The sequence below is a fragment of the Nasonia vitripennis genome, chromosome 1 (assembly GCF_009193385.2).
Source record: "Nasonia vitripennis strain AsymCx chromosome 1, Nvit_psr_1.1, whole genome shotgun sequence".
NCBI lineage: Eukaryota > Metazoa > Arthropoda > Insecta > Hymenoptera > Pteromalidae > Nasonia > Nasonia vitripennis.
Window position 1 is genome coordinate 4,745,202 of NC_045757.1, and position 13,670 is coordinate 4,758,871.

The window sequence follows — 13,670 nt, forward strand, 5'->3', positions numbered from 1 at the left end:
CACACACACACATGTACATATATATTCTATTTATCTGCTCTTTTCTCGCGTATAGGTGTACAATAAAGCTGTATCGAGTACGCGCGCACACACACGTATATGTGGACACACGCACTTATTCGGAAGTTCCCTCGCGCGAGTGTGAAGGTATAGGTGCGATTACGAGATGATGATTATTAATATTATTATTATTGTTATTACACACAGAGATGGAGATGCAGCTAGCTCGTGTATAACTGAGTGGACGATCGGTCTGTGCGCGAGCGAGAGAGAGAATCCGCGGCGCACTAGAGCCCCTCGTCCTCGGCGGCTCTGCAAATGTGCCACATTGCAGTGGATAACTGTAAAACCCTTCAGGGTTCACGGCGCGGCACTCGCTCGCTCGCTCGCGCTCTCTCAATCTCTCTCTCTCTCTCCTTCTCTCTCTCTCTCTCTCTCTCTCTCTCTCTCTCTCTCTCTCTCTCTCTCTCTCTCTCTCTCTAGCTCTGCGAACGAACCTACTACGCGTGCCGAAAACATTTTTTCGCATAACCTCGAAGGCTGCCAGCAGCGTCCCTCCCTTCTCTCTCCCTCTCTTTTATGAGGCCTGCTGCTGTGCTGCTGGAAGCTATATGCGCGAGTTTAGGAGATGCGCGAGTCTACCCATATACATGTGTGTGTACGTGTGCGCGAGTATAGACCGCGACGACAACACGACGTCACGTGGACGCCGGTTAACTGACCGCCGCGTTTCTTGACCGTCACGTCACCTCTATTCGCTCTCGTGCACGCGTATGTGTGTGTATATAATGGAAGTACACGTGAGAGAGAAGCGTGTATATATATACGTTATATACTATTATTCCTCGAATTTTACTCCGCGCGCGAGGAAAATCGATATCCGACAATTTTCGAAAGCTGCTGCAGCTCGGCCGACAGCTGCGACGTCGACTGCGCTCATGGGAGGGAATTTTTTCTTCCCCTCTTATATGAGTGTATAGGTACACACACGCGCACCTAACGAGACTCGCGGGGCGGTGACGAATTTTTGTCGGACGTTTTTCAAACGCGTATACGAGTTCGAACGTTTTTATTTTTTTTCGAATTACAGCACCGTTAGACGCCGCGCTCCGGTATTCGTAAATCTACAATATCCATAGGCTGCAATTTCTAAGAATGTGCTCGTCTCTAAAGACAGCCGCAACGATCACGATTAGCATCGGTGTTGCCCAACGCGAAATATTAATTTATTAACATACATTTCTAACTTGCGCACGATTATTAATAAGGCGCAAGGTCGTCGCGACAAGATTCGCATTGTGTATGTGTGTGCATGTATACACAGCGATCTAGTTCCACAAACATCCAATGCGCTCTCCGGGCTATCTGGAGCGTCGAACGCGCGCACGGAACCGTTCCTTTTCGAAAAATGAAAAAAAAAGACTTGTGCGCGCTTACATACATATATAAGTATACACGGAAGCCGTGTGCATAGCGGAAATATTTCCAAGCGCTCTTCTGCATAGGGACGAGCGCGCAGGCTAATGAAAATATTTTGAGGCCGGTATTTACCAATAGAGAGAGAGAGATGCGTGTCTATGCGCGAGCGATCCTCGGCTAGGAATGCGCTTCATTTAGGGCCGCCGTGCGGATTCATTCCGTTTTATTGAGACCGACTCGAGACGATCGATCATATGCGAACGAAAAAAATAGAAAAATCAAACGACGCGCGATTTCGCAATCGCGCCTCGAAGGATGAGGAACGGTACTCGTCGACGATTTTTTTTGCCTTTAATACGGAGAATCGAGTCGAGTTACACATTATAAAAGCGTGTATAGTAGGATATTCCGAGAGGCGTGAGGAAACAATTTTATCTACACAAGTTAGAACTTTCTACACCGATAAGGGTATTCAAATACAGCCGAATTCTATTATCTCGTTCTCCGCTCGTCCGGGGCGGAATTCTTTCCTCTCTGCCCTCTCTCTCTCTCTCTCTACTACGACTGGTCTAATACATTTTAAATGTGGCTTTAATTGGCTTACAACTCCGCCGAGTACCTTTTCCCGGTATCTTACACGCTCTCCGCCTTGTTATGTAGACTGTAAAACTTTCCCAAATCAACGTCGCGGAATGAATATAAGATAAACAAATTATCGCGCTTCGGGCACGACGGATATACTTTTGCGTATTTGTATTCGAGATGCGCGAGCGTCCCTACGAAATTTTATTTTTAGACGATTAGCCACGAGAATCTGCGTCTCTCGCGCGAGTCCGCCGCGCAAAACGATCCTAAAAAGACGAGAGGGCCGAGTGTTTGCGAATATTTCCTTCGTGACGACTAAACAGCGCCGCTGCACACAATATGCCTCCGGTGCGTGTCAGCTGTGCGCTGAGGAATTGAGAGAGAGAGAGAGAGAGAGAGAGATGCCCACACCTTTGCGAAATCATAACTGTTCATCGCGAGCCCGCAGTTATCGCCGCAACGCGCTCCTGCGGCTCAAGGTTTCCGAAGGAACTATTTTAAGAATAGCCGCAAGTTCTCGCGAAATGACTCAATCATAAACGGGCTGTACATTAAAAAAAAAAGAAGAAGAAGTCGAAGAAACGTTCTAGAACCTTTTCAAACTCAAGTAGGTATAGGCGGATAACCGCAGAGAGAGAGAGAGAGAGAGAGAGAGAGAGAGAGAGAGAAGCTTCGCGCGCGGTATCGATGACGGCGTGTCGCTTATAAATTGAAGTCATCATCGTCGTCGTCGTCGTGCTGGTCGTAAGGAGGCGCCGTATATTAAATCCAAGCCTACGAGCCTCTCCCGTAGCTCCGCTCCGCAACAGCAGCGCGCAGTTGCTCCATCATCGTGCGCTGCTATACGCTCCTAATCGCGCGATAACGGAAAGCACGAGGGCGCGCGTTTTCCTCTCCTCTATTTTTCCTCGCTCTCCTTCTTCCGAGAGCGCACGCTCGCGCTTCGAGGTTATGACCACTCGCTCGCTCGCGGTCCTTTTTCGCGTGCGGCGCTCAGCGGAGCTAGCTATAGCTATACAGGCTTCTTTAGCCTTCTAGAAGCGCGAAAAAGCGACGATCGCGCAGAAAAGTCGCTCTGACTCGGCAGAAGTGCCAGAGCGCCGCGGATTAGCCGAAAAATCTCGCGCGTCCGGGTCGGATGTTTTCGGCCCGGCTAGTAGACACGATGTGTCGGGCGTCACGTGACACCGTCTCTCTATCTCTCACTCTAACTCGTCGTCGTCGTCGCCTGTATGGCCAGCCAGCCAGACAGACAGACAGAGAGAATCACTGCATTATCACACGTAGCTTCGTACATACGTACCTGCCTGCACACGATTTCACGCATATATCAAGACGTATATAGCGAAACAAGAGCACAGATAATAAATACACACACGCGAGTAAGTAACGTGACGGTCAGAGCAGTAGTCGCGCGCGCGCACGTACAGCTGTGAGAGAGCGAGATAGAGAGATATAGCTGGTGCGAGATCTCCTGGGATGTATAGCGTATAGCGTGTATAGCTGCAGCGGCGGCGACAAGACGAATACACACCTCGGCACTTTTGGTTTCGTTCTCTGTAGGCAGAACTCAGAACTCTCTTCGTAGTCAGGAACGCGCGAGGACGAGGGCTGTGTGCGGTGCGGTGAGTGTATACAGAACGGTGTCGTCTCTCTCTCTCTCTCTCTCTCTCTCTCGTCTATCTCTTTCTCGCACTATCTCGTGCGGTGTCTCTACTAGGGACTACTCACCTCGCGCAAGCCTTTTGCCATTACTATACACAGCGCCGCCCGTCCCTTAACTACTAACGTCCACTCTTGCCGCGCCGTGTGCGCGCTGCGTGCAGCGCCGAGAGAGCGAGCGAGCGCCAGAGAGAGCGCAGCGGCCTTATTTTTAAAATACTTTTGACCTTCGCGCATCTGCCGCGCACGGCGCCAGCGCGTGCGGAGGGCTCGCCGAGCGCGGGAAATTCGAACGCGCCGTTACTACTACTTATGCCTCATACGTAAGCGCTCTAGGTTCTTCGGGATTTCTGCGGGTTCGAGGAATTTTAATGCGACGCGACTGTAACGACTCTGTCGCAATCTCGTTAGGCTCTTAGCGACGCTTAACGCGATCCTAACGATCGGAAAACCAAAGCTTCACGTGTAAAACAGTCGAAAAAGCCTCGGCGTAATTACCGCCGTGGGTCATCGTCTTAAAATCGCGTCCGCAGCCGCAGCCAATCATCGGCTAGCGATACACTCCTGTGCGTATATACGTGCGCCTTATCGCGTAACGGGGATCGCGGCCGCGCGGTAATTGCCCGGCTCTCTCGCTCCGGCCCTTAGCGCGCATATAGGTATACATTACGTAGACGCGGTATTTTCTTCCATGTATAGGTGGGGGTTATATATATATTATATACTACGCGACTTTCTCGACGACTTAAACGCCCCTGCGATTTTCCGCTCGTTGCCGCTGGGGATTAACGATATAGCACACGCGACTCTGCGGATTCACCTTATAGATGTGTTGTATATAGGTGTGTGCGGTGTATATTCCGATGAGGATCGAGAATTTTTGCAAGTTTTTTTTTTTTTTTGGCAGACCGTCTGTGGGTATACAGTGGAGTTGGGATCGACGTTTGCTGGAATTTTCATTTCGGAATCCGATATGCGCTCGCTGCAATGAATTCTCGAAAAGTATTGTAATCGATGCAATTGCATGCGCGCATTTGTTGTGCTCTGACCAGTTTCATGTGCTCTGCGTGTTTTAAATGTATTCATTTATGCTACTGGTATGAATTTTAAAGATACAGATACACACGTGCAACTTGTTGTGCTTCGATTTTTCGATTTTTACTTTTCGTAATCGTTCGCTGTAGATTTAATCAGTTTTACGCAATACCCTACTCGCCCATACATAATATAAGATCGTCTGAAGGAAAATTTGATATACTGCATATCCCGTACGTATATGTTTTTACAAACCTTCATACGAACGTCTCTTTGAATAATATCACATGATCAGCAGCAGCAGCAGCAAAGCGCATGAACTTTTTCGCGACGAGTGAATTAAACTTTGCCCGAATATACCTTTTCACGCCGGTTCCTCCCTTCGAATATATTCCTAATCTTGTATTAAACTATATACAGACTCTTTGCATCAAAGATCCTCAGAGCAGCGTCGTTAAACGGCGCGCCGAAGCTCCGGGCACTTTTCCTCGCCTATATGCATAAAGCGTCAACCCTCAGCCTTGTCACGTGGCCACATGTGGTTTGCTCTCGCGTACAAGCTGTTCTGCTCTCTATAACGCCTTTGACGCTGCGCGAATATTACATAGTTCGTGGGGCCGAATTTTCGCACATATACCTATATACACACTCAGCCCTCGAATGACCTCAACCTCGAGGTGAACCACACGAGGCGCATAGCTTATACATGTGTACGACGACGGACTCTTATATTACCCCGCGTTAACACAGGTACTCTTTTTCTTTCTCTGTCTTGTCTTCGTCTTGGAAATAATAATCTTCGACGCGAGAGAGAAAGAGTCGCGTAGGATAAAACCTTTGGACGTAAATCAACGCAGTATCGCGATAAACGGGATAATTGAAAAGCATTATCGGGCCTCGGCAATTTCCAATCGCGCGAGACGGCTGATTATTACAAAAATAGCCTGTATACGTGTGTCCGCGAAGCATTTTAATTGATTTTTCAAAGCGTATTTCAATAGGCTCTCGACAAATGAGTCTCTGGATCGTCGTATGTGTGTTTAGGTGTGTAGCTTCGCAGCGCGAGCTGTATGTGCTATAATCGTTGAAGTTACATTCTGTAACTCGTTTCTCCCTGCGTAGGTAGACGGCGATTTTTATCGCTCGATTTATCGCTTTTTGAGGCTCTTATCTACCACGCCGTTGGAACATCGATATCTTTTTCTCTTCACAGCGATCATTTTTTTCTTCTTTATCAATCTACGGGTTTTATACCTCGATGCACGAAGTATTAAATCCGATTTTTTCTGGTTGTTCGACTCTCTTACACAATACAATATCGAGTCGCGGCCGAAGGCTCATCTCACTCGGAATTTTCGCTTTTTTTACAAAAACGAAAGCGCGCGCACTTTATTTAATTAAAATCGCGAGTGGCAATTTTGCCGGGGATATCGAACGTCATTTGACGACCTTTTTGTTACACGAGTGATGCCTGGTTATCTTTGTTCTTTTTTTCGAGATTATTTCATTGTGAAATTAAATTGTAAAATTTCAGTCGGGTATTATGCCCGGGCGTTCCAAACTTTTTCCATCAACGCTTTTGTGTCTTTTGTGCATATTTGCATCGGTATAGAGTCTGGCGCAGAGTCGAGGCTGCTTTTAAAAGTGTCGGTCTTTGTTTACTCGTTACATATTTTATTGCATCGATCCTGTGAATTGATTTAATTTATTTGCTATATTCAGGCTTACGCGCAATAATATTCGTTGTAAAATAGCACACGAAAAATTAAAGCGACGACAATCTTGGATGGAGAACGTGATCTCTTGTTTTTTCTCAATTTCCAGCGAACCTGTATCCGCTTGTTCTAACTTGTCCCTTATAATGAGCTTGTAACAATATGCAGGTAACATAAGACTACACGATCCTCTAGCATACTGGAGCTGAAGCCAATTTAAATTTACAAATTACCTTGTTAAGTGATACTTCAATTTATTTTACAAAAAATGCCTAATGAATAATCGCGCGCCGTTATAATTATGCAGTTATCGCGCGGACGCAAATATATAGAGCTTGCGCGCATAGCGTGTCAAACGAGCGCCGGTAACAATGAAAGATAGCTCGCGCGCGCATTCACGAGGGCCGGGTTGATATACAAAACAGCAACTTTTCACACGAAGTTAGCGCGTATACTATGCGAAAGTTATCCGAGCGTTGTTCATATAGTTGGGCGCCAAATTGTTTTAGAAAATTCGAATTTCCCGCTCTGAGCTTTAACGAGAGCTTTTCGTCGCAGAGAGATAACAGTTAAAGGCGAACGCGCCCGATAGATTTAAATCAGTGAGCGCGTATAAACTCAAAATAGAAAGCCATCTCGTCTCTTCTCCGAGCACATGTCTCGCCGTACCCGACCTCTATCCACTCGCGATGCATCCTGCCGAAAAATTCAGCTGCAGCTCGCGTTTTCGATCGAATTCACCCCCACCGCGGCAGCGAAGATTCGTTTTTAGATCTCTCCCGGAAATCCTAGCAGTATCCGCAGTTCCGGACAAATTCCAACCCCCTTCGAACATAACCTCAATCAATTAGCCCCGCGAGATGATACGTTCATTTTCCGCCCGGAACAAATAAACACATCCCTCTCCCTGTCTCTGCTCGTCCTATTTACAGCGAAGAGTCTGGCAGCGGGAGAGCCAGAATTCAGAGATCGACCGTTTCGCACAGACCACCCCCTGACCTAACCTAACTCGGCGAGTGGAGCCGCCCTTTTGCCCTATACCACGTCGCTGCCGCCAACGAAGAATGAATGGCTCTCTCGCGTTGTATGGATATATCAACGCTGACGTGAGCTGAAGCGCATTCGAGCTTTTATTTCGCTTATTACGTTGGAGATTTCTTTCCTCCATTAAATGGAATTTAAGGTGAAAACTGGGCAACGTGTTCCTCGCACGTGACTTGACAGTTGGCAGATGGAATATTTTTCCACTGAAAATTCGGATTATTATCGGTTCGAAAGAATACGTCATATCTCGAAAGTTGCATCGCACACACGTACGCTGTACTGCGTAATTATTCAGAGAGTAAAAAATACACGCCGCTAACTTTGAAACGAGAACAGTCGGGCATCGATCGATATTTGAAAAAATAAAGTTCAATCTAATTATCGATCTCGTCGGTTTCTAAAAATGACTCACGCGCAAACTTCGCAGAGAGAGATAGGAGCGAATACCACGGCGAAATATCATATTCTCTCTCGCTGCGATATATAAAAGAGAGAGAGAGAGAGAGAGAGATCAGGCCGTTCTTCGATTATTTTATTCAGCTCTCGCGCCGCCCCATAGAGGAAAAGAGCTTCGAGAGAAAGTATGAAGCAATTCCCAGATGGAGGGAATAGGATCGAACGATTATTTCAGGCGTGAAATAAAACCCTTTGAGAGAACGCGGCTCGGCTGGTGGTTTTACGAGCGCGATGTATCCTGCGAAATCGACAGGCGAACTTTTGACAATCCGTGGCTAATTACGCGTATCGAATTTTTTCCCCTACAAAAATATCGATCGAAAACAATCTCATCGCGAAAAACTAACTCGCTAGAAAAAACACACACACGCGAATCCAAATCGCCCCTTTAAATCCGGCGAACCGCTGGAAAAAAAGAAAACAATAACAGACACCGCTGCAGAGCGAGCCCGCCGCGCGAGAGAAGAATTCCAGGCGCTCCGCTCGAAGGGCACCTCGAAATAAAAAAACCGAGAAACGCTTCGCACTAGGTACCGTTCAATCGCATGCCGGCCTTTCTGTCCTCTCCTTCCTTTTTTTTCTCTCTCTTTTCATCCACACGATTCTCCCTCTCTTTGTCCGACCGCCTTTCGCCTACGCGAATCAGCCGGCGTAAACAGAACGACGGCGCAGTGAGACTCTCCGCATGGCTATATGAGCATCTGAGCTCGAGTCCGGAAATGAAAAAAATCGCTTTGCTATTCTGAAGGTCGTAGGAATTCGCCGAAGAGTATAGCTCGAGAAACTTGTTCTACCGCATTCATAGGACGAGGCGCAGCAGGTACTGGTTGGCCGCGTGAGTGTATGCGCGCGCGTGTGTGTGTGTGTGCTGGATTTTTGCGCAGGCAGGGACTGGTTGAGTGAGGAGAATCGAAAGACGAGTCGAGTGTGATTCTATCGAGATCGAGTTTTAGGAATTTTTAGGGACGAGAAATGACGAAGACGACGGAAAAAGTCTTGAGGAAGATTAAAAGATTTAGTTGCCAGTTGCGATACTTTATGCGTAGTGTATTTTTAACGACGAGAGTTTGAGAATTTTATTTTAAATTACGTCTCGTGAATTTTCCATTAATCAGGGATTTCGTCCGCGTGCCGGCTCAAAAATTACACGTCGTTCATAACGCATACCAGACGCCCATAATACGCCTGCGTATACATGTGCACGCATATCGATTTGTTTGTAAATACGATTTTGGCGGATTATGCACGCGCTTACGTTTACGCTCGTCCGTATGCGCCGATAATTTATTAAAAAAAAAAAAAAAAAACAATAAGCTTTGCTGTAATTCTGCAGGCTTGCTGCAGGCTCCACTCGACCTATTATAATAATTCCAATATGTAAATCATGGTAATGATTAATTGATGCGACTGAACCATGCTAAATACCTCGAGTCCATAGCCTTCGTTACCGATTATTTATGTTTTGAAGGAATTTTTCGTGAATCCGACATCAGAGACGCCTAAAAAAGGGCAACCGCGAAACGAAACGAGAGAAATAAAACGAGCGAAAGCAAGAGTCAGAAGCGCGGACGACTCACCGGCCATTAATTTCCTCAACTCGCTGAATTAGCAAAACAATGCGTCGTCGTGTCCGTTTGAGAGAGAGAGAGTCTCTTGCGCTTAATTGCCGCGCGAAGCGCAAATTATCATGACGCCGACAAATTCTTCTTTATTGAATTAAGCCTTCGAGAAGGCTATACGATTTGCTAATAGGGATTATAGACGTCGCTATCGTTCGGAATTCAAATTAAATTCGAATTACCCGCCCTTTTTCCCTCCGGATAGTGCAGCTATGGAAATAGAGAGTGGAGTTGCAATTTTCTCGTATAAAAATCTAGTAAAATTTTTAAAGAAGAGCATCGTTCGGTTTTTAGGTTCAACGCACGCGAACGTATTTCGAGTCACGAGTTCAATTTCGCTCCCGCGTTTAAAGTTTTCCCTATTTCGAGGCTGCCGGATACGTTTCGCGATTTCTTTCACCCCGCATAAACGGCTAATAAGACGAAAAAAATAAACCGGATGAATCCTGCTACACACGCGAGAAATCCCAAGAGCTGTAGGGGGTAAGCTCGCTCGGCTAAACGAAGGGAAGGGTGTACACTTTCGTAGGTAGCTCTGAAAGTCGATTCGTCTGTAGTTCGGCCAGCAAGTGCTGCAGCGGACGATCGATGTAATATGCGCCCGAAGAGGCGCCAGACTCGTGACTATGCTACTGCGTGTGCCTTGTGTGTATACTGGCTTTTTCGTTGCGATCGTATTTGCGTTTAATTCAAATGGGATGACTGTGGAAGTTTGGACTCGAGAACTTTTATTCGTCGCATCGTAGCAAGTCCGATTGATTAATTGATATACACGGGCTTTTATCGTAGTGGATTTTATTGGACGATTCATCCTTGATGCATTTTTAAAATACCGCGAGTAAATACCTCTGCGCAACTCTATTTTTCACAGGACATTCTTCATCGAGCTTATAGACAGAGGAATAATATGATTATATTCAAACGAAGGCATATTTTAAAGTTTGATTTGCTCGCACAAGCACAAGTTTAATAATAGTCGTTGCAGTGGGCGCGTGTGATATTCATCCGATTCTCCAGAGAAATCGCGCAACGAATATAATTTACGCGCAGGTGACGTTAGCCAGAAGCGTGACTTAATCAATAGCCAAATCTGGCCATCCTATACTGAAAACCGAAAGAAAATCCGCCACGCGAGTGCCGTTGCAAAAACTTCGCCCCTACTGTATTTCACTCTCTAGTCTACCACCGCAGCATCAGCTTCAAACACGTATAAACATACACACATACAAGAAGAAGTCTCCTCTCCTGAATCCCGAATTAACGACTCCCATATCCGGGGCTCGAGACTTTTCGCGCTGCTGCGATCGTCCAATAAATTCCTTTGAATAATCGCCGGGCGAACTTTTTAATAGTCCCGAAAGGAGAGTCGCTCGTCGTTCCTAACCTATAAAAGCTCGCCTAATCCAATCAGCCGCGCGCGTCGGGCTATTAATACGCAAGCACAACGCACTTCCGCGATGAAAAATAATCGTAAATATGCCCCGCTCTATCGTAGGCGACGATTTATACACAACACCGGTATGGAAGGTACGCACAATAAGTTCGTTAAATCGGCCCCGGGAGAGGGCGCTGCAGTGCCGCGGCGATAATTCATCGGAATCGCGCGCGCGGGCTTTCGAAAATTAATTTCGCGCTGAGGGGGAGGGGAGGAACTATACCATCCCAAGTCATCGACGGATAATCGCGTTAAATCGCCGCAAAATTAATGGCCAGCGACGGGCTACACTACATAGCCGGCGTGTGCGTATAGAGGTTATGTATGCTAAATCGACTATGTGCGCGATAATCGCGGAGTGGGGTGAGTTTTATTTACGCGTGTATACTGCACACAGCTCGCTAAATTGAAAATCGAATTAACGGACTCTTTCACGCGCGGGCGGCAAAGTCAGTCGCGAGTAGCTGGAATATTGGATTTTGAAAATCTAATAACGACCTTACCCTCTCCGCTTACATTCACGACAAACTCAAGCCCACAGCGGGCGCGCGTCTGACCATAGCCCGGACTCGTCTACTCAAAGCTCGATCGGCGTTCCATTCCCGATTATATACACTCGCTCGCAAAGTATACCGTAGAGAGAAAGTGAGGAACCCATTCGCGCGTTATCCTCGTCGCAGTTGCAACACGACGGCGATGCTCTCGCGCATTACATCAGCACGCGCGTATTGATCCACGAGAGCGCGGGGCTGCGAGCAACTAACTCTCTCCCCGCGGACGGAATTAACGTCGCCGTAGTGGCTGCCGTGTAATGACGGATCGGCGCTACTCGCCGTTGATTCTGCTCTGCTGTCTGATATCTGCAGCGAGCTGCTGCTGCCGCTGCAGTTATTAGGGTGGGATGAGGTTTTTTCTTCCTTTTTTTTCACTCCTCTTTTTAATTTGCGGTGGAGATTACGGTTGAGGGATTTTAAAGTGCGAGCTGTGCTGGGAACGAAGTGGATCTCGCGATAATTTGGCGGTAATTGGAGTGCGAAGTGTTTGGGATTTCAGGTATTGCATCTGACGAGCTCTGCTGCAGGAGTGATGAAAAATTGAAGGAAAAATCTTCTCGCTGTGTGAGAGCCACCCTTGAAAGGAGATTTAAATAGCCGTTCCGAGAGCGAGAAAGAGAAAACTCGGCCGTACATGCATCCCTTAGTTCATTCTCTCCCTCTCGGCAAAAGTTCGCTCGGGGAGTGAAATTCGCGCGCGTGGCCCTCGAGCTCGAATTAGCCGCTGCGACGAAAGAAGGGCCGAGCTCTCGCGCGCGGCGCGCAAATCCACTCGGCGAATAATTAACCCCCGAGAGCTGCAGCGACGCACACGGGATCTCCTGTTTTGACTCGCCCTATACTGTAATGCATACGGCGACGTGGCTTTTATTCACCTCTTTTATTTTTTTTTTTTGAGAGAGAGAGAGAGAGAGAGCTGAGGTTTTGTTTGAATTTTGAGTTTTGCGGTCAGCGATGATCGGTATGGGGGTGGGTTTTTTTGTCGAGTTTTAATTGTGAAGTGTTTTAGAGCCGGAACCCTGTTGGGAGACTTTGGGGTCTAGGATTTCTTGGCGAACTTTTCCTTTTTTCCACCCGATTTAAATAGTATTTATCGTATTATTACGATCATTATGCTTAAAATGTGAAAAAAAATTGCATCAAACCCCCACAACCAGTATACAGTTCGATAGAGTGAGAGAGATAACTCGCCGAGGTGCGATCAGAACTGGTCCCACCTTTCCTTCCGGCTCCTGTAAATACCCTCTTTCACCTGATCTCATCCCCCCAACAAGAATATAAGAACCACATATTTATAGGCATATATATGTATATAACACATCGGGGGAACCACTTACAGACCATATACCAGTATATCACTTCCGCACGTGCTCACATGGTGTACAAAAATAAGGAGAGAGAAAAAAAGGGTAAAATATAGATCAAACAGAAAAAAGACAGTGTATACTATAGTGAATGATATATACCTCGGCTGCATCCTGAGACTCGCCGTCGGCGGATCTTCCGATGAAGAGCCCGCGAACGTTATTTTTCCTTCGTGATTACAAAAGCACACCCGCGATTTTTCGCGCGTCGATCGGCCGTATCGCTTATATACGTTGCCGATCGATATAACTCCATATCCGTTATATAAATATCGGGTCATTGTGTGCGGGGCAATTGTATCTTCCGGGGCGAGTAAAAACGCATAGATGCAAATCTTCAGGGGTGAGAGCTATCGTGACGATATGACGTATACAGACTAAGAAGCTCGCTCGACAGGTCGTGTGTAAAAAAATATATATATATGTGTATATATAGTAGGCGACAAGCGCGAGTGCTTTATATATCTTCGTTATATTTACATTCGTTGTGTCCCGAAACTTTTTTACTTTTATATACTTTCGATTTTTCATGTGTACAAAATTTCGCAGTGAATATCGTAATAATATAAACGCTAATATCACAGCCTGTTGTATCTCATGCAACGTGTTGGCGCTTGATATATCTTATGCGGTATATATACATTCTAGCTCATACAGACACGCATACCTTCGTACATACACGCAGAAAGGGACAAAATCATAAACGTGGCTGGAGGCCCTTTTTCGCGACAAACTCCTTGTATACGCCGCATACCTATATAGATACTTTCTCGTTCGGCCGG

The 13,670-nt window shown here is 46.6% G+C and overlaps 2 protein-coding genes across 11 annotated transcripts in view; both read right to left on the minus strand.

Annotated features, from left to right (window-relative positions):
- Positions 1–13,670, minus strand: part of Fru (fruitless) — a 55,766-nt gene that overhangs the window by 40,118 nt on the left and 1,978 nt on the right. For 4 of the 10 annotated variants that reach the window (NM_001164130.1, NM_001164129.1, NM_001164128.1 and 1 more), the window contains exon 1: positions 3,539–3,780. The exons of 2 other annotated variants lie outside the window; for them this stretch is intronic. The gene's annotated coding sequence lies outside the window, so the exon portion shown is untranslated. Of the gene's footprint in view, positions 1–3,307; positions 3,385–3,538; positions 3,781–13,670 lie in introns of those variants that run through there. 4 more of the 10 variants (NM_001164126.1, NM_001164125.1, NM_001164124.1 and 1 more) reach the window with 2 other exon arrangements.
- Positions 1–13,670, minus strand: part of Nvu1-fru (Nvu1 - fruitless readthrough transcript) — a 57,213-nt gene that overhangs the window by 34,588 nt on the left and 8,955 nt on the right. The window lies entirely within an intron of this gene.